The sequence below is a fragment of the Pinus tabuliformis genome, chromosome 1_2, assembly GCF_031772625.1.
Source record: "Pinus tabuliformis cultivar Carrire ecotype Pingquan chromosome 1_2, CPIR1, whole genome shotgun sequence".
In the NCBI taxonomy this organism is placed as follows: domain Eukaryota; kingdom Viridiplantae; phylum Streptophyta; class Pinopsida; order Pinales; family Pinaceae; genus Pinus; species Pinus tabuliformis.
Genome location: NC_142298.1, coordinates 863,330,860 through 863,349,281, shown reverse-complemented (window position 1 = coordinate 863,349,281; position 18,422 = coordinate 863,330,860). Strand labels below are relative to the sequence as shown.

General features: G+C 37.5%; 2 pseudogenes; both read left to right on the top strand.

Annotated features, from left to right (window-relative positions):
• Positions 1-879: 879 nt before the first annotated feature.
• Positions 880-2,148, top strand: LOC149208649 (D-2-hydroxyglutarate dehydrogenase, mitochondrial pseudogene; annotated as a pseudogene).
• A 60-nt stretch (positions 2,149-2,208) lies between these two features.
• LOC149208648 (cathepsin B-like protease 3 pseudogene) lies at positions 2,209-2,901 on the top strand (annotated as a pseudogene).
• The last annotated feature ends 15,521 nt before the right edge of the window (positions 2,902-18,422 follow it).

Genomic DNA, 18,422 nt, shown 5'->3' with positions numbered 1-18,422 from the left:
GTGCTGTAGCTATTTTTCCAAAAATAGGATCTTATCCTCCTCTTCTTTTAATCGAATTTGAACTTCAGTTGCTTTATCAATTGTTGCAGAAGCATATGCCCCTACGATCGGAGAGAGCCTAGATAGGTTTTCTGATGGATCGGTTGTTGAGTCCTTCCACAAAACATCTAGAGCTTCAGCCTCTGGAGAGAGCACGAAATCTATTTTTCTTTCCTTCCTTTGTCTCCTAACAACAGTTTTATGTTGCAAGCTATAAAATACATCTAGAGGAGGAATCTCCTCTATCCTTAGTACAATTTCGGACGACGGAGCAACAAGAATATGCTCTGTGTCTTAAGTATTAATAACCTCTTCTATTATCATCCGTGCTGTTGTCTCTTCTAGGTTTGTTAGTGGCTCTGTGTTGTACTCCTCATTGTTGATTAATTCATTAAAATTTTCCCATTCCTTTTCTAGATCCACTACAAGTGGCTTTGTTGGCTTTGCGAGGGGAGCGAGAGTCTCGGCCTATTTCGGGGACAAAACCTGCTGATCAGGCTTCTCTATGGACTGAGTTGTATCTTTGATTGACCCTTCACTTCTAATGTGTTCACTCTTTGACTTCTTATTGGATTTTTCAGATAATTCCCTTTCGGACTTTGATTTAGACTTATCCTCTCTCGAACTTCCACTTATGCTAACACTAGGAGTGGGCTCCCTTATTGGTTCTGTTAGACTCCGTCTCATGTCAGAGATTGATTCTTCTTCAAAATCCTGTTTTGAAGAAGAAATCATTAATGTGTTGTTTAAATTTGTGTAATTTATTCTCTAGCTCTTCAAAAGGGAGCAGCGACTTCAAAGCTCCTATGTCTGCAAAAGCACAAAGAAAACAAATTCAGCATGAGGCTTATGAATAAACGACAGCCCTTTCAATCGGCATGCAAGTCTTTTTGGTTTTTTCATTTTCCTCCACTTCCAGAGCTAGAAAGTTTATATGATTCCCAGACAAGATCTTATGGAACTGCAGCTACGAAAATACAGAGAAATCCTTCCTTTTCTATGATAGAAGCTAGAGATATTCTTCATTTTCAAAATATACTTGGAGAGAAAAATGTCATTCAGTATAAAGATGAATTGGCTACGGCAAATCATGATTGGATGAGGAAATATAAGAGTTCAAGCCAACTCCTACTTCGTCCTAGGAACACTGAAGAAGTCTCACAGATCCTAAAATATTGTAATTCAAGATGTCTAGCAGTTGTTCCACAAGGTGGTAATACTGGCCTCGTGGGTGGGAGTGTCCTTGTTTTTGATGAGGTGATTGTTAATCTGGGGTTGATGAACAACATAATTTCCTGTGATAAGGTTAGTGGCATCTTGGTTTGTGAAGCTGGTTGCGTCCTGGAGAATCTTGACACATTTGAGCTGATCAGGGGTATATGATGCCCATTGACCTCGGTGCAAAAGGTAGCTGTCAAATTGGTGGAAATATTTCCATAAATGCAGGGGGCATATGTCTTTTTCGATATGGGTCTCTTCGTGGAAATGTTCTAGGGCTTGAAGTTGTTCTTGCAAGTGGCACTGTGGTTGATATGCTTGGAACCTTGAGAAAAGACAATACGGGATATGATTTGAAGCAGTTATTCATTGGAAGTGAAGGCGCCCTTGGCATAGTCACAAAGGTTTCAATTCTTGTACCACCAAGGCTTTCATCAATAAATCTTGCCTTTCTTGCATGTGGAGATTACTTGAGCTGCAAGAGACTTCTCTCTGAAGCTAAAAGGAAATTGGGAGAGATTATCTCAGCGTTCGAATTTTTTGGATCTTGCTTCTTTGGACATGGCTTTGAATTACTTGGAAGGTGTCAGGAACCCTTTACCTTCTTCAAAGGAGTAATTCTATGTTTTGATTGAGACTACCGGTAGCAACCAGTTGCATGACAAAGCAAAGTTGGATGCCTTTCTGGAGAGTTGTCTTGAAAATAGTCTCATTGTTGATGGTAGTGTGGCACAAGACTACAATCAGATTGCTGCATTTTGGTGAATACGTGAGGGTATTACAGAGGCACTAGGGAGAGCAGGTGTTGTTTACAAATATGATTTATCACTACCTATTCAACACCTATATGAACTTGTTGATGAAATGCGCACGAGGGCATGGTGTGTTTGACACAGCATTCAATTGGTTATGCTCAAACTTTTAGAGTCAGTTGCGAGGGCATTCTACAGGATGGGTGCAATTTTCACCCAGCTTTCAACCCCTGGTTTTTCCTCACCACTTGGAGATGAGACTATTATCCTCATACTGAGACACTTCTGGCCACTCCTTGAACGTATATTAAGTTCTGATCATATGCAAAATGTTTGTTTGTCAACTGCTGTTTGTAAAGCCCTGTCACAAGCTATTCAAGCCTCAGGTCGGAACTTCTCAGCACTGTTAGACCGATTTTGCGTTCACTTTCAAGTGAATGCCACTCTTTCAGAAAACGATTTAGTGGCATGCTGTGGATTTAGATGTGGATCAGGGTGTAATGGTAGTTTTCCATTATCTGCATGGCGTTATTTCAGTCGAAGGGGTGTAGTAATTGATGAGTGTTATCCCTACTTTGACAACGATGGTTGTAATCATCCTGGTTGCGAGCCTTCATACCCAACACCTCGGTGTGTCAAGCACTACAAGGATAATCAAAATTGGTCACACTCCAAGCACTACAGTTCAAATGCATACAGAATCAAATCAGATCCATACAATATAATGGCTGAGGTTTTCACTAATGGTCCGATAGAGGTCTCATTTTCTGTTTATGAGGACTTTGCCCATTATGAAACTGGTGTGTACAAGCATGTCCAGGCTCGTTATTTAGGAAGACATGCTGTCAAGCTGATTGGGTGGACGCAGCAAATACTACAAGCAACAACATAGTCTTGCTCTTGCTACTGATGCCCGCCATGATCTGCGTCTCTCTTTTCCCTCTTTTAAGTGATCGACACACTATTATCGCCTCTACTTAACCTTTCAGAGAGTCGAGACGTCTGTGCCTTGTTCTCTTAAACATCAAATTGATGAATATAGCTAGGCAAAGTTGCTCGGTGGGCGTTTAACTGCCAGCCATAATATCTTTCCGTGACAATCTCTGTTGTGAATTTTTCAATCACTGGAAAGAGCGTCTGCTGGGAAATGAATTTGGGTTTAATGTGAAGATTGCGGATAGGCTACTTCGTTCAAATCTCAACACCTAGTCACTTAGCACCCGGCATTTGTGAAACTCGGATTGCTGGTAAGGCGACAAATGGTTGAGCGAATTGACAGATCACGGTGCGATCTTTTGGAGATTTTGTGGGAATTGCGGGCGATTGTTGGGACTCTTAGTTTAGTTGTCACCATAAGCTGAATCGGTGGAAAATTAGTTTTATTAAAATGGCCAACGCATTTCCAGATTTTGGGGCGCAGTTTGCAAAGTGGCATTCATAGGTTCGTTTGCGTGTCAACAACTTGAATTCGAATCAGGGTAACATGTTTATTCTCCAGGAGAGCTGCACTGATGTATGTATAGTGGCCATGAATGTCGTTCTCAACGGTGGTGATCCCAACTACGTGGCTCCTTTACCATTGGATTTTGTGGCACACAGTTGAGTTTGGGTAGCAATGTCATTAATGACACAATCTCCAGTGGCTCGTTGTCGACTGTGGTTTTCCAGATTTTAATCAACTCTGTGCGCTATCTTTAGGATCGGTTGCAACTGTCAATAGCCTCATATCTTGTACAGTTGACCAAATTAAGACGGCTCTGAACTGTGAAAACGCGCCTCTTGTTTCTTGTTTCCATCTGCTCTATTTTTATGGCTTTAGTTAAAACAACGCCCCTGTTTTGGGCAGCATTTTTATTTATTTATTGTATTAAAAATTCATTTTGTAGGAGAGAGGGGAGATTTTCTGAGTGCTGAGTGCTGGAACAGAGCTTTCATTGTACAGTTTTTTGGCAGAGAATTTAATGGAATTTCACAGCTCTGTTTTCTGAGATTCATGTGGTATGACAATTTAACATTAGTTTTTCCTCTGTTACATATGTAAACCGTTATGTTTCATTTCATTTCATGATCATTTCTAGCTGAACAAATGAAGTGTTTAGGTAGGAATTCATAGTATTATATGCTCCTCCTATAAGTTTGTTCACGTTCGATGTTTTCTTCTGTTTGACAAGGATTCATCTCCTATGCCCTTGTCAGCTCCTCACCAGTCTTGCCATCCCATTTAAAATCTAGATTTGGTGTTAAATTGCTTGCCTACCTTGCCTCAGTTGATAATCTGTGTAGTCATTATATTTCTCTGTTCAAGCTGTGATTTTGCCCATGCAGCCCAGAAAAACCCCGTCATTAAAACCCCAAATCAACACTTCCTAATCAGTTTACTAGCCTAATATCAGTGTTACCTTTGATTGGTCATCTCACCCCATTGAAAATTTGCCGAGATAGACCGGAGAGAGCCTTCTCATACCCCGTAGGGCTAGCTACGAGGTGAAATGGTTTGATGTTGCCTTGAAGGTTTACCTTCCTCAGCCTAGGGTGAAATCTCAAGCGCTAACAGGTTCAATGCGTAATTTGTCTAATGGGACATTTGCCAAACTCTGTTCTCTGTAACGGTTAAACTCTTGAAGTTTTCCTTGGTCAAACTAAAGTTGTGCCATATGTAGAATCTCTCTGAGAGTGCTCTTCTATTGAAAGGCATTGTCGAAGAGGTCATCTTCTTTAGTAAACACTTTTATTTTCACCATCATTGTAAAATTCTTTATAACATCAAAGGGATCATACTGCCTCCCTTGGAACTTTGGTAGCTATAAACATAGAATATTATAAACCTCTTTAAAAGGATGCCCTAAATCAAATAATGCAAAAGCCCCGCAGACTATAGGGAATTGAGACCAGATGGCCTTCTTAGAATTCTTGAATTCTCTGCTCATTTCCCCAACACCATAGGTCTGGTAAGCTATCTCTCAGGCCATTAGTTTGTCAGGGACATACAAAGGAAGTACGTGAGGTGAAGAAATGCTCCCAAATACCCTAATGTATGTGAAAAAATCTTTCCCGAACCACCTTCTCACAGGGAGAATGTCAACTTCAGCTTCTGGGGAGAATATTTGGGCATCTTTGTCATATAGCATTTTATGAATAGGAAGCATCAGTCCATGACAAATCTTGTAGAAATGTGAGATGAAATTGGATTCCCATGGTTCTTTGTGATAAACCTGAATAGGTACAGGGTTCTGTACTGTCCATTTCCACCCCATGATGGGAAAATCAGAGACGAAACGAATGGCATCCATGACGTAGGCAGCTAAAAAGAATGGAGGGTAAATTTTTTGAGCAAAAGTTCTTTTAGTTCGATAATTTAAAATAACAGAAGCTAAATTATCCGACAAAATTTGGGCCCAATCCATTATGGTTCCATTGGTGGCCGCATCCAATAAAGGCAACCATTCTGATGAAAACTTATTGATATTTGGCTTCCCAAATGGTCTACACAACATTGCAGCAGCAAAACAATAGGGCGAAGAGAGGGAGCCAGTGACATACATACCATTTTTATCCTTTTTTAATGGCTCCTCCTTCGCAGACTAGCTCTTTGTGCAGTCTACCAAATCCTCATTCTCTTTGGCGAAATTTTCCAAAAACTATTTGTTATAACTGGCCTAGGGTTCTGGCAGGTGATACATACGCCTTAAATTACTTGGGGTAAATGACCCCATGACCTCCTGGTTCCTTGTCTTGAATTCCCTATCGGATATATCGGCATGGTCTATAATCCACATTACCATATCCGTGTAAGGGAGTATCTTCTGCCTTGCTGCAATATGGTGCAGAAACGAGCATGCAAGCTCTGTTAGTGATGCTTCGGATGACCCACGTCCATCTGTCATAACTGTAACCTTCATAACTCTCGGGTTTTCCTCTTCTAACAGTCGGTACATTCCTTCCCAAGTAGATATCCCTACTTCCTTGGTACAAGTGGTGTCTGTAAATAACGGAGTCATTTATGATTTTTCAGATGCGGGAGCTTTTCCTTTCTTTCCCGTTATGCTCTGTGTGTTGTTCTGTGTACTACTCCTGAAAATTGTAAGCATAGAACAAAGAGATGATAAGGATGACGGTGGATAGTGAACAACAATAAGGTGACGGGAAAGCTTTTAATTTTTAAAATCATATCAAAGATATCACCTTACGTGAGATGGTCCTTTAAAGTAGATCTTATTTGTTTTTAATAAATACCATCAATGAACTGTTAAGCTAACATTAATGCTCATAACTCTTGCATCGAACGATGGAAAGTACTATCATTGAGTTTTGAGCCCTTAGAATTGTGATAAAGTGATTTTGCGATTTGCTTCGCAATATCACAGATCGCAATGTCACAAAACCTATTATCTTTAACAACCATTTATTTCATCATGCAGCTGCGAGATGTGATTTGCGAGAAGCTTATCGCATTTCACAAAATTTGGGTGATTTGTATTAAGTGGTGCTTTGGTAGATGAAATCTGCGATATGCGATGAGTTTGTAAGACTTCCGATCTCGCATTCTCGCGTTCTCGCTTTTTCACATTTTGAAGAGTTTCTTGTGTAAAAGATGCCTGCCATTACCCTTTTTGCGATGTGATGATATCATTAAAAAGCGGGTTTATTAAAGTTTTTCTTAGTACTCGAGACTTTCTGCTTACAAGGGTTTTCCTAGCTTTTTGTGGTTATATGGTGCTTTTCATAAGGAGGCTCAATACTTGTAATGTTTTTAAGCGCATGAAGCATGAAAAGGTAGGAATTCATATTGGTGGGAGTTTTTCTTTGATATCATGTTTTATTGAAAATAAAAAGGCAATCTTTAAGTGCTAAGTTTTTTAATTTTTTGGAAGGGTCCCCATTTATTAATGTTACTGCTAACACTAATAAAAAGGGGGTTGTTGATGGTCACAACAATTTGCGATTCACTTGAAAGAACCAGTTATCTCTGATAGTTTTTTGAATTTTGTAAAACTTCTAAAATAGAAATGGTTTTGGAAAATCAAACTTTATTGTAGAAATATAAGGTACACAGTGCTATTTGTTAACAACAACATTTTGTTCCATCTATCCTAATTTTGATTATCTTCTTCCCAAAGTTAGTCATTGTACTTACATCAGTCATTACTTGGTTTATAAAGATAAAAAAAAAGAAATCTCTGTAGATCAATTTTAGGTGTACACATTTGTCGTAGGTAGAGCTTCTGCTGCCAACAGGCGTTCATAGCCTCGACAGGGTTACCTGTTACCTAGCAATGATCCAGTAGCCTACTTAAGAAGTATGCAATTTTCAAAGATAAATCCTCATATATACTTATTGATTTTTCTTTTCTTTTAATTCTTAAAGAACAATGTCTTGGTTTGGTGGCCAAATTCGACAGTTCCATTCACTTGATTTATAACTTAACTGAACAAGTTGGCTCGTGATGAGACCCCTTGTCTTTTGATTGAAACAATCTTGAGTCATTACCTTGTTTTGGTATGCAGTTTGGCAATGTTAGTTAGTTATAATCCTTATGATCATGATAAGCCGACTCTTGATGAGACCTCTTATTCTTTAAGTTTATAGTGCATAACTGGATTATTCTTTGAAACTTGCAATTTTCTAAAGTGGGGAGGAAGTCATTGGTTCCTTAAGATTTCTTCTGGATGACAATTGTAGAGTTTAAAAGTAGCTTTTCTGTAGAGAATATTTGTCTTGTTATTGATACTTTTCATGACTGATATGAAGCAAAATCCTACTAAAGGTTTTTTTAATCAAAACTTGTAAAGTTGAAACAAAAGAACAAGTAAAACCTTCAGAATTATGGCACTTGACCGTAATTTTAAAAAATAAAGATTAATTTTCCTAACTACTTCCATTTATACAAGCGAAAAACAAAATTAACAAGAGACACTACTCTTTTTCGTGGAAACCAAAGGTAAACATTTTCAACCTATTTTATTATCAAAAATAAAAATAAGCTAAAAATAATAATTTACAAAAATAGAAGAGGCTATCTTCTATGGAAAGTATTTTTTAAGGATCTGCCCATTAACAAGTAAAGACTCTCTTTTCCCTACTAAGTCTTGTAACATGAAAGTCGATGGACCTATGATCTCAACAATTTGTAATGGTCAAAGCCACATCCGTTGGAATTTAGTATGCATTCCTTTCTCTTCATGAGCTTTATCCCATTTCAATACTAAATCTCCAAGCTGAAAATCTTTTCTAGATACCAGGTTTGAATCAAAAGAAGCCTTTACTAATTGTTGATGATGTGCATGGGTAATTCTGGACTGTTCTCGTTCTTCTTCTAGCTTAAGAATATGCAATTGTCTTAGTTGCAAGGATGAGGAAGGAGCTTCTTCAATGAACTGAACTAAGGCTAAAGAAGGAATAGCTAGGTGTGTTGGGAGAACCACTTCTTTCCCATAAACTAAATTAAAGGGGGCAGTGCCAATAGAAGCTTTTTGAGTTATTCGATTGCCCAAAGAGCATACATCAAAGATTTGTGCCAATTTTTATGACTTTGATCAATAGTCCGTTTACTGATTCTGATCAAGTTTTTGTTTGTTGATTTGGCCAACCCATTCCCTTGCGGGTAATAATTTGCATAATACTTAATTTTAAAGCCTCTTTTGAGTGTAAATTCAGTCATAGCATTACCAGAAAAATATGATGCATAATCAAACATTAAAGCGGAAGGTAAGCCAAACTTGGTAATTTTGAATTGATATATAAAATCAATGATATTCTTAGAGTTGGATGTCTTGAGAGGAACTGCTTCTACCCATTTAGTAAAGTAATCGATAGTTGTGAGGATGTACTTATGCTGTTTAGAAGAGTGAGGAATGATCTCACCTATTATATATAATCCCCATTGTTCAAGTGGTTGATCAATGTTGACCGGCTGTAATGGCAATGATGGCTTCCTCTGTCTTCCAGTAGCAGTTTGACAAATCTGACATCTTCTGACATAGCAATGTGCATCCTTAAATAATGTTGGCCAGTAGTAGCCTGCGCGCAAGATTTTGTGTGCTGTCGTATCTCCTGCGTAATGTCCACCTGATGTTCCATCATGAAGTTCCTGCAATAATTTTTCAGCTTCAGATTTCTCCAGGCATCTAAGAAGAACAGAATCATAATTCATCCTAAAGAGTACATCATTTAAAATTTGATATTGCTTAGCTTTTTAATCTCAGGGCTCTTTTCTTTATATGATTCAAACTGAAGGATCATATCCATTCTTTAAGTAAAACATGATATCGGCATATCTTGATTCAGTATCATTTAGGCTTACCTCATACATTTGTACCTCATTGTCTAGGGACTGTATTTCTAATATGTGCGATGCTCCAGCCAATATCCTGCAAAAACCTTGACCTTTTACAATATTTGCTGGCTTGATTTCAGCGTCATATTCTTGCAAGGCTGTGACCCAGTTTTCTCTATTTTCACCCACGTTTTTCTGTACCAAAAGATTTATTATCGCTGGAAATGGTACTATTATTTTTTTATGGGTCTTGAGAAGAAAGGGTCTAAAGTGTTTGATCGCTTTGAAAATAGTGTAAACCTGTTTCTCAACGTAGGAGTAATTTAATTTGGCTCCTTGCAAGTTTGAACTGAAAAAGGCAATTGGGGGTTCTACTTTATTTTGATTAGCTTACGTGAGTATTGTAGCATATGATTTCTCATAGGAAAATGTATACAAAATGAAGGGATTATAAAAGTTTGGAGTCACTAGAGATGGGGCATTTATAACTGCTTGTTTAATCAAGTTGAACGCTTCATGCTCTGCCTGACCCAATTTGAAGAGAGATTTTTTCTTGATCATTGCTTGGAGAGGTGACACAATTCTTGAGAAGTCAGGGACAAATCTTTTAACGAAATTGATCTAATCAAGGAAGGATTGCATTGCCTTTTTGTTATGGGGTAAAGAGATCTCAGAAATCTCCTTAATCCTATCTAGATCAATATGGATTCCATCTTTAGATACTATAAATCCGAGAAGCTTTCCTTCACTTAATGCAAAAAAGGACTTTTTTGGATTAAGTGAAATCCAATACTTTTGACAACGTTGAAAGATCCGCTTTAAATCTCAGAGCTGATTACTACGTTTTTTAGAATACACTGTTATGTCATCTAAGTAAATCGCCATTGATTTATTCACTAATCCTTTAAATGCAATATCCATGGTCCTTTGAAATGTGGCGCCAACATTAATCAATCCAAATGGCATCTTTTGATATGCATACGTGCCCCATTTGGTTCTGAATGTCGTCTTCAATTGATCATCCGGATTGACTAAAATTTGGTTATATCTTGAGAAGCCATCTAAAAAGGACTTCAATTTAGACCCTGCAATTGATTGTAATATCTGTTCCATAGGGGGTAATGGAAAATTGTCCTTTTGGCAGCCTTTATTGAGATTTCGAAAGTCAAAACAAATCCGGATGTCTCCATTTTTCTTTCTAACTGGTACCATGTTGGAAACCCATCTAGAATGTCGAATATGAAAAATAATTTTGGCTTTCAGTAATTTGTTCAATTCAGACTTAATATGGTTTTCCAAATTAGGATGGATTTTCCTCAACTTCTGCTGGACTGGTTTCTCATCAACGATCATCAGAATTGTATGATGTATGATTGAAGTGTCATAAGATTTGAGATCATCATAATTCCAGGCAAAGACATTTTTGTATTGTTTTAATAGTCGAATGAAAGTTTCCTTTTCCTCGGGCGTTAGACCAAGACCTAGGTTGATGTTCTAGGGTTTTATGTCAGTTCCTAGATTCACTAATTCATATCTCAGAGTTGAACTCTAAAGTTTTGAATTGGTGGACCTTTTGAATCTATCCTTTAAGTCATATAGGTCTTCCAACTTGACTACATATTTAGGTATAGCGTTATTGGTGCTTCCTTGTTCTAGCTGCTTGTCATGTTGGTCTTCATCAGTTATTTGATTGTTATAAGAGCCTTCTGAAGTAAGAAAACTTACAATATCAGGGTCATCGTTGAAAACTCTCCAATTGGTAACATTATTAGGAATGGAGGGTCTAAAGATTAATTCAATCGAGAATCTGTCTGGACTATAGTCCTCTGATGGAATGAACTTGGAAGCCACATTAGCAAGGAGATCAGCACTAGCATTTTGGATTCTAGGAATAGATGATATATTAAATTCTATAAAGTGTGAAGTCAGGTATTGTACTAATGTTTGATAAAGCTTCAGATGTCCTGACATACAATGTATAGTATTTCTTACCTGCTTAATAAGAATCCTAGAATCTCCAAAGACTTGCAGATATTTGATATCAAGCCTAATTGCCTTGTATAATCCTTGAACTAACGCTTCATATTCTGTAGTATTATTTGTGCAATCGAACTCAAGCCTACATGTTAGCATGGTTTTCTCTCCTTTTGGATTGACTAATATACAACCTGCTCCTACTCCATCATTTGATTTAGAACCATGAAAAAATAATTTCCAATACAAAGTTTTATTTTCAGGTTCATCTACAAAACTAATGCATCTAGAAGTATTTGTTTGAGAAAAATTTTCTATTTAAGATAAAACTGATATTTCTAAAAAAAGGTGAGGTATGAGCATTGAAATTCCCTAAAAATGAATCAACAAAATAGTTTCCAATTATATTACTGTTGTACGCTATAGGTTCATTTTCTCCTTCTAACTCCATTACTATATACTTCTGGTGTCTTTCTCGCTCAACCTTTATCTGATTTGGTTTACCATTGTAAGGAAGCCACATATGAGACTAGTCGGTCACAAAATAACCATGAAGCTTTTCTAACCAATCACAGCTAAGAATTAATCTATAAAACTCAGGAATATCTGCAACAAGTATATCAATGACTTGTCATACCTTTGGATTTGATGAAAGCCTTGTGGTCACTTGATTGAGCTCTCCGATAACTTCGACTTGAGACTGATCCAGCTATACTATGCATATTGTAGACTTCAGAGGTTGGACATTTAACTTTACACAAACTGTCTTAGGCAAAATATTAGATGAAGCACCAGAATCTACCAAACAATTATGTAAATTTTTATTGAAAACTTCAAAAGTAAGGAGGAATGGAGGAGTATGAGATTTTGACCTTCCTCCAATTAAGGCAATGTCATTTGGATCGACTTTATTTGAAATAATAGTCAGAGGTCTTCCCATTTCATGAGTAGCTTATGAGATTACAGCGGTAGGTAGGGGCGCAAAAGGTACTGCATGCAACTCTTTCAAGAGTAGTTTCTGTTGATGTTTTAATTTACTCAACTCATGAAAAGTAATGTTGGCCCTGGTCTTCTTCATGTATTCCACGATATTATACTCCATTTCATCGGAAATGATAAGTGTTTTAGATGGAGTTGATGAATCAGATTGGACTGGGTTTGTCTGAGTTGTCTTTGGTGATGATTTCTTACCTGCGATTTTATCTTTGGAAGTTGGGCTTGGGTTTTTCTATTTAGAACTAGATTGTGGAGGATCAAGTTAATTTCTACTTATGGTAGTAACTGGTAAAGCATCTTGATCTTCTTCTTCTGGAACAATGAAGTCCCACATTCCTTGTAATTCTACAACTTCCTCATCATCGGTCTGTTCCTCATTTAAAACTTCTTCTTCTTCCCCTTTTGATTTTTCATTTGTTATAGCATTTGGAGGTTTTGGATTAGTTGAAGGGTTTCTTTTAAAGGGTCGATAAGGTTGTTTGGAATAGGTCTCTGCTACTTGTTTCTTTATATCTACCATTTCGTTGGACATGGTTTTCAAGACTTTCTATAACCCTTACAGGTCAAATGGGTCTTTTGATTGTTTCTTCTTAGGGTCATCTCTAAAAGAAACTTTCTTAGATTTTCTTTCATCTACAACGTTTTTCTTTTTCTACGGATAGGATACGTTTCTCTACAGCTATCACCTCTTTCATGTTTTCAGCAAATGTTGGCTTGGCAACTCTATCAACAAAGATGGCTGAATTTGAAGGCAAAGCAGAAGTATACCATTCATTTTGGACTTCATTACTAGGCTTCGACGCATCTGGTAATTTTTTAATAATTTATTGAAGCGAGAATTGAAATCCTTAATTGGTTCTCTTGGTTCGGCTTTCAAATTGGAGAGGTTGTTGATTAAAGTTGTTGTAGATCGGTCATCTCCAATTTTCGTTAAAAACTGATCTTGAAATGTATCCCAATTATTAATGGAGTGCGATGGTAATGAAAAATACCATGATCCTGCTACTCCTTTTAAGATATAAGGGAATAATTGTACAACTGCATCCTCTTCCATTACTCCATTTAAATTAATGGATAACATGAAATTATTTATATCCTCTTCGGTTGTTTGACCATTGTCAAGATTGAACTTGGGAAGCCATTTCTCAGGATGAGCTGGCAACTATGATAAGGGTACAAGCATGTTCACAACTCCTGGATTAACCAATGACCTTGGTGGTGCGTTTCCTGCCATTGTTGGAGTATGAGTAAGGGGAGAAGTTACAGTAATTGAAGGTGGTTGGGTAAAGGAGGATATTTCTCCTGTACCAGTGTGAACCATGATCTGAAGTTGTGGGGTGGATGAATGAACTTGCGATGATATCGATGGGATGGTAGATGAGAATGATGATAAAACCTCACTCTGATATTCTACTGGTGTTTTTCTAGCTTTCTTACGACTTGGTAAAGGAAACTCAACAGGTGGGATTCCTAATTTTTCGCTTTGTGCTCTAGTCAGTCATTGAGTCGGGGTCAAATGAGAAGTGACACTACCTTGGGAAAACTTAGATTCTTCTTGAGATAAAGAAATTCCCTGTAACTTATGAATTAAAGTTTGTAACTCAGGAGGATCTGAAGAAGAATGATCTGGCTTGCTTGGGATTTCAGTAATGTGCTCTGTATTTTTCTTTTCAACTTCTGGTTCAGTGATGGAAGATTTAGAATGCGAATGAGAAGTTGAGGGTGTTGGTGAGGGAGTTTTACTCTTAGAATGGCGTGAAGATGTAGATTTACTTGCCATTCACAGTCAGGCCCTCCTTCTAGCGCCAAATATGTTGAAGGCCCGAAAAATCGGTCTACAACAAGGGGGATAACCACCCGGTCTAGACCTTGAAAGAAACTCCTTTTCTGTTTGGAATAGTGGCTCCGACTGGGGATGATGGGACCAGTTTCCAAATCTATTTATGATGGTGAACTAACCGGATGATTTTTTTCTTTTTTGGTTTATGGGGTAAATGCTTTATTCTAACTTTAATATATCTCTTAACTAACATATGCAATTTATTCTAAGGAAGGAAAACATCTAACTCTAAACTATCTCAGGAGTAACGCTTTGTTTATGCGATCTAAAGTAATTTCTAACAGCAATTGGTAATAAAAATCATTGAATCACTACGAGAAACGAATCCATTAAAAATTATTATTTCATATAAGATATTAGCCAAAACAATTATGATAAACACATTGCATAATAAGTTATTCATACACTCAGCATAAAAGAATAAGTATCACCATACAAAAGTGCAATAATGACAACTAAACATTCAAGCTTTCATATATCAATAACTGAAAATAATTTATCACTTGGCACATAAGCAAAAAGTATTAGGAGATAAAAGTACTATTGGTAATAGGTTCTACTCATGAGCTTCAGCAATATAGATTTATCTTCAAATAATTCAATATCCATTAAGAGTACAAAAGTGCATTTCAGTAGCAGACATCAAACTCAGATATAAATAAATCTCGTTCCATTCATTTATCAAAACCTCCTCAGTGGGGGGCAAACTACACATTCTGAAGAATTGTTTTTGATAAATTTCTGGACCCCTATCTAAATGCATGAGAGGGGTTTAAATACTACTAACTAAAATCTAAAAATAGTTATTAAAAAAAAAGATGAGGAGGTTCAAAACGACCATCCTATTTTTAAGAAAAAATGAACTAAAATCAAACTAAAACTATATCTATGCTAAACCATGTATCTGTTCTTTTAAGTTACAAATGTCCAGCATGGGCTTCAAGAGTGTCGGTTGGATGACTTCAGCTTTCAATTGACCTGTGAATATGGAATTGGCGAGTGTTGGTGCTATCTTCTCGGGGAAGGTTATGAGGCACTTCAGAGTCATCCACCGGCTATGCGGTTTTACCATATATTGACAGTAAGTGTCCTAGTTTAACTTGCTTATCTGCTTAATTGACTCTGCCTTTTCCTCTGTCGTCTGCTTCCACCTTGTTTGCAGCTATTGTGCCTTTGGGAGGAATCCTGGAGTGGTTTCTGATATTAAATTTGCTTTGTACATATCTTCATTGATGCAGTCGATTACATTGTTTGTTGCTTTTGCTGCTTCCTCCATCACCTACTCTGCTTCCTTGAGCTGTGCATCCCATTTTGCAAATAATATTTCTTTATGAGACTCATCGATCCTGGGAAATTCCACTCTTTGTCCTTCATCTGATTTCTGCAAATTCAAAAAGTCAAAAACGTTCTTAAAAACTGAATCATAATCAAGTCGTAAATCTACAACTTAATTTCTAATGTTATTGCTTTTTCTGCAATGGGTATTCCATTGCGAGATCCTTCGGAAAATCATTTCTTCCTGTTGTAAGAGTTTTCCATTGAGGGCAAGGGCTTCTGTGATGAATTCTTCAATTCTAGGGCCATCCTTATGCAGTTCTATTGTGGCCTGTAACTGTTGTTCTTTATTGGCCAGATTGTTTTGGTAATCCAACTGCATTTGCTGGAAGTCCTGTTGTAGTTTTGCCAATTGTATTTTTGCTTCTTGGCTAACACTGGCCTGCTGTAGCTATTTTTAGAAAAATAGGATCTTATCCTCCTTTTCTTTTAATAGAATTTGAACTTCAGTTTCTGTATCAATTGTTGCAGAAGCATATGCCCTTGCGATTTGAGAGAGCATAGTTAGGTTTTTCGATGGATCGGTTGTTGAGTCCTTCCACAGAACATCCAGAGGTTCAGCCTCTGGAGAGAGCATGGCATCTATTTTTATTTTCTTCCTTTGTCTCCTGACAACAACTTTATGTTGCGGGCTATAAAATACATCTAGAGGAGGAATCTCCTCTATCCTTAGTACAATTTTAGACGACGGAGCAACAGGAATATTCTTTATGTCTTGAGTATTAATAACATCTTCTATTATCATCCTTGCTACTGTCTCTCCTAGGTTTGTCAATGGCTCTGTGCTTTGTTCCTCAGTGTTGATTAATTCATTAAAATTTTCCCATTCCTTTTCTAGATCCACTATAAGTGACTTTGTTGGCTTTGCAAGGGAAGCAGGAGTCAAGGCATGTTTCGGGGACAAAACCAGCTGATCAGGCTTCTCTGTGGACTGAGCTATATCTTTGATTGACCCTTCACTTATAATGTGTTCACTCTTTGACTTCTTATTGGATTTTTCAACTAATTCCCTTTAGGACTTTGATTTAGACTTCTCCTCTCCCAAACTTCCACTTATGCTAATACTGGGAGTGGGCTCCCTTATTGGTTCAATGCACAATTTGTCCAATGGGACATTTGCCAAACTTTGTTCTCTGTAATGGTTAAACTCTTGAAGTTTTCCTTGGTCAAACTGAAGTTGTGCCATATGTAGAATCTCTCTGAGAGTGCTCTTCTATTGAAAGACATCGTCGAAGAGGTCATCTTCTTTAGTAAACACTTTTATTTTGACCATCATTGTAAAATTCTTTATAACATCAAAGGGATCGTATTGCCTCCCTCGGAACTTTGGTAGCTATAAACATAGCATATTATCAACCTCTTTAAAAGCATGCCCCAAATCAAATAATGCAAAATCCCTGCAGACTACAGAGAATTGAGGCCAGGTGGCCTTCTTAGAATTCTTGAGTTCTCTGCTCATTCCCCCAACACCACAGGTCTGGTAAGCTATCTCTCGGGCCATTAGTTTGTCAGGGACATGCAAAGGAAGTACGTGAGGTGAAGCAATGCTCCCAAATACCCTAATGTATGTGAAACACTCTTCCCCGAACCACCTTCCCACAGGGAGAATGTCAATTTCAGCTTTTGGGGAGAATCTTGGGGCGTCTTTGTCATATAGAATTTTATGAATAGGAAGCATCACTCCATAAAGAATCTTGTAGAAATGTGGGATGAAATTGGATTCCTAGAGTTCTTTGTGATAAACCTGAATAGGTACAGGGTTCTGTACTGTCCATTTCCACCCCATGATGGGAAATTAGAGATGAAACAAATGGCATCCATGACGTAGGCAGCTAAAAAGAATGGAGGGTAAATTTTCTGAGCAAAACTTCTTTTAGTTCGATAATTTAAATTAGGAGAAGCTAAATTATCCGATAAAATTTGGGCCCAATCCATTATGGTGGCATTGGTGGCCGCATCCAATAAAGGCAACCATTCTAATGAAAACTTATTGATATTTGGCTTCCCAAATAGTCTACACAACATTGTAGCAGCAAAACAATAGGGAGAAGAGAGGGAGCCAGTGGCATACATACCATTTTTATCCTTTTTTAATGGTTCCTCCTTTGCGGACCAGCTCTTTGTGTAGTCTACCAAATCCTCATTCTCCTTGGTGAAATTTTCCACAAACTATTTGTTATAACTGGCCTGGGGTTCTGGCAAGTGATACATACGCCTTAAATTACTTGGGGTAAGTGACCCCATGACCTCCTGGTTCCTTGTCTCGAATTCCCTATCGGATATATTAGCGTGGTCTATAATCCATTTTACCATATCTGTGTAAGGGAGTATCTTCAGCCTTGTTGTAATACAATACAGAAATGAGCATGAAAGCTCTGTTAGTGATGCTTTGGATGACCCGCATCCATCTGCCTTAGCTGTAACCTTCATAACTCTCGGGCTTTCCTCTTCTAACAGTTGGTACATGCTTTCCCAAGTAGATATCCCTACTTCCTTGTTACAAGTGGTGTCTGTAAATAACAGAGTCATCTCTGATTTTTTAGATGCGGAAGCCTTTCCTTTCTTTCCCATTATGCTCTGCGTGTTGTTCTGCGTACTGCTGCTGAAAATTGTAAGCAAAGAACAAAGAGATGATAAGGATGATGGTGAATAATGAACAACAATAAGGTGATGAGAAGGCTTTTAATTTTTAAAATCATATCAAAGATATCACCTTACGTGAGATGGTCCTTTAAACCAGATCTGATTTGTTTTTAATAAATACCATCAATGAACTGTTAAGCTAACATTAATGCTCATAACTCTTGCATCGAATAACGGAGAGTACTATCATTGAGTTATGAGCCCTTAGAATTGCGATAAAGCAATTTTGTAATTTGTTTCGCAATATCGCAGAACCTATTATCTTTAACAACCATTTGTTTCATCATGCAGCTACGAGATGCGATTTGTGAGAAGCTTATCACATTTCGAAAAATTTGGGTGATTTGTATT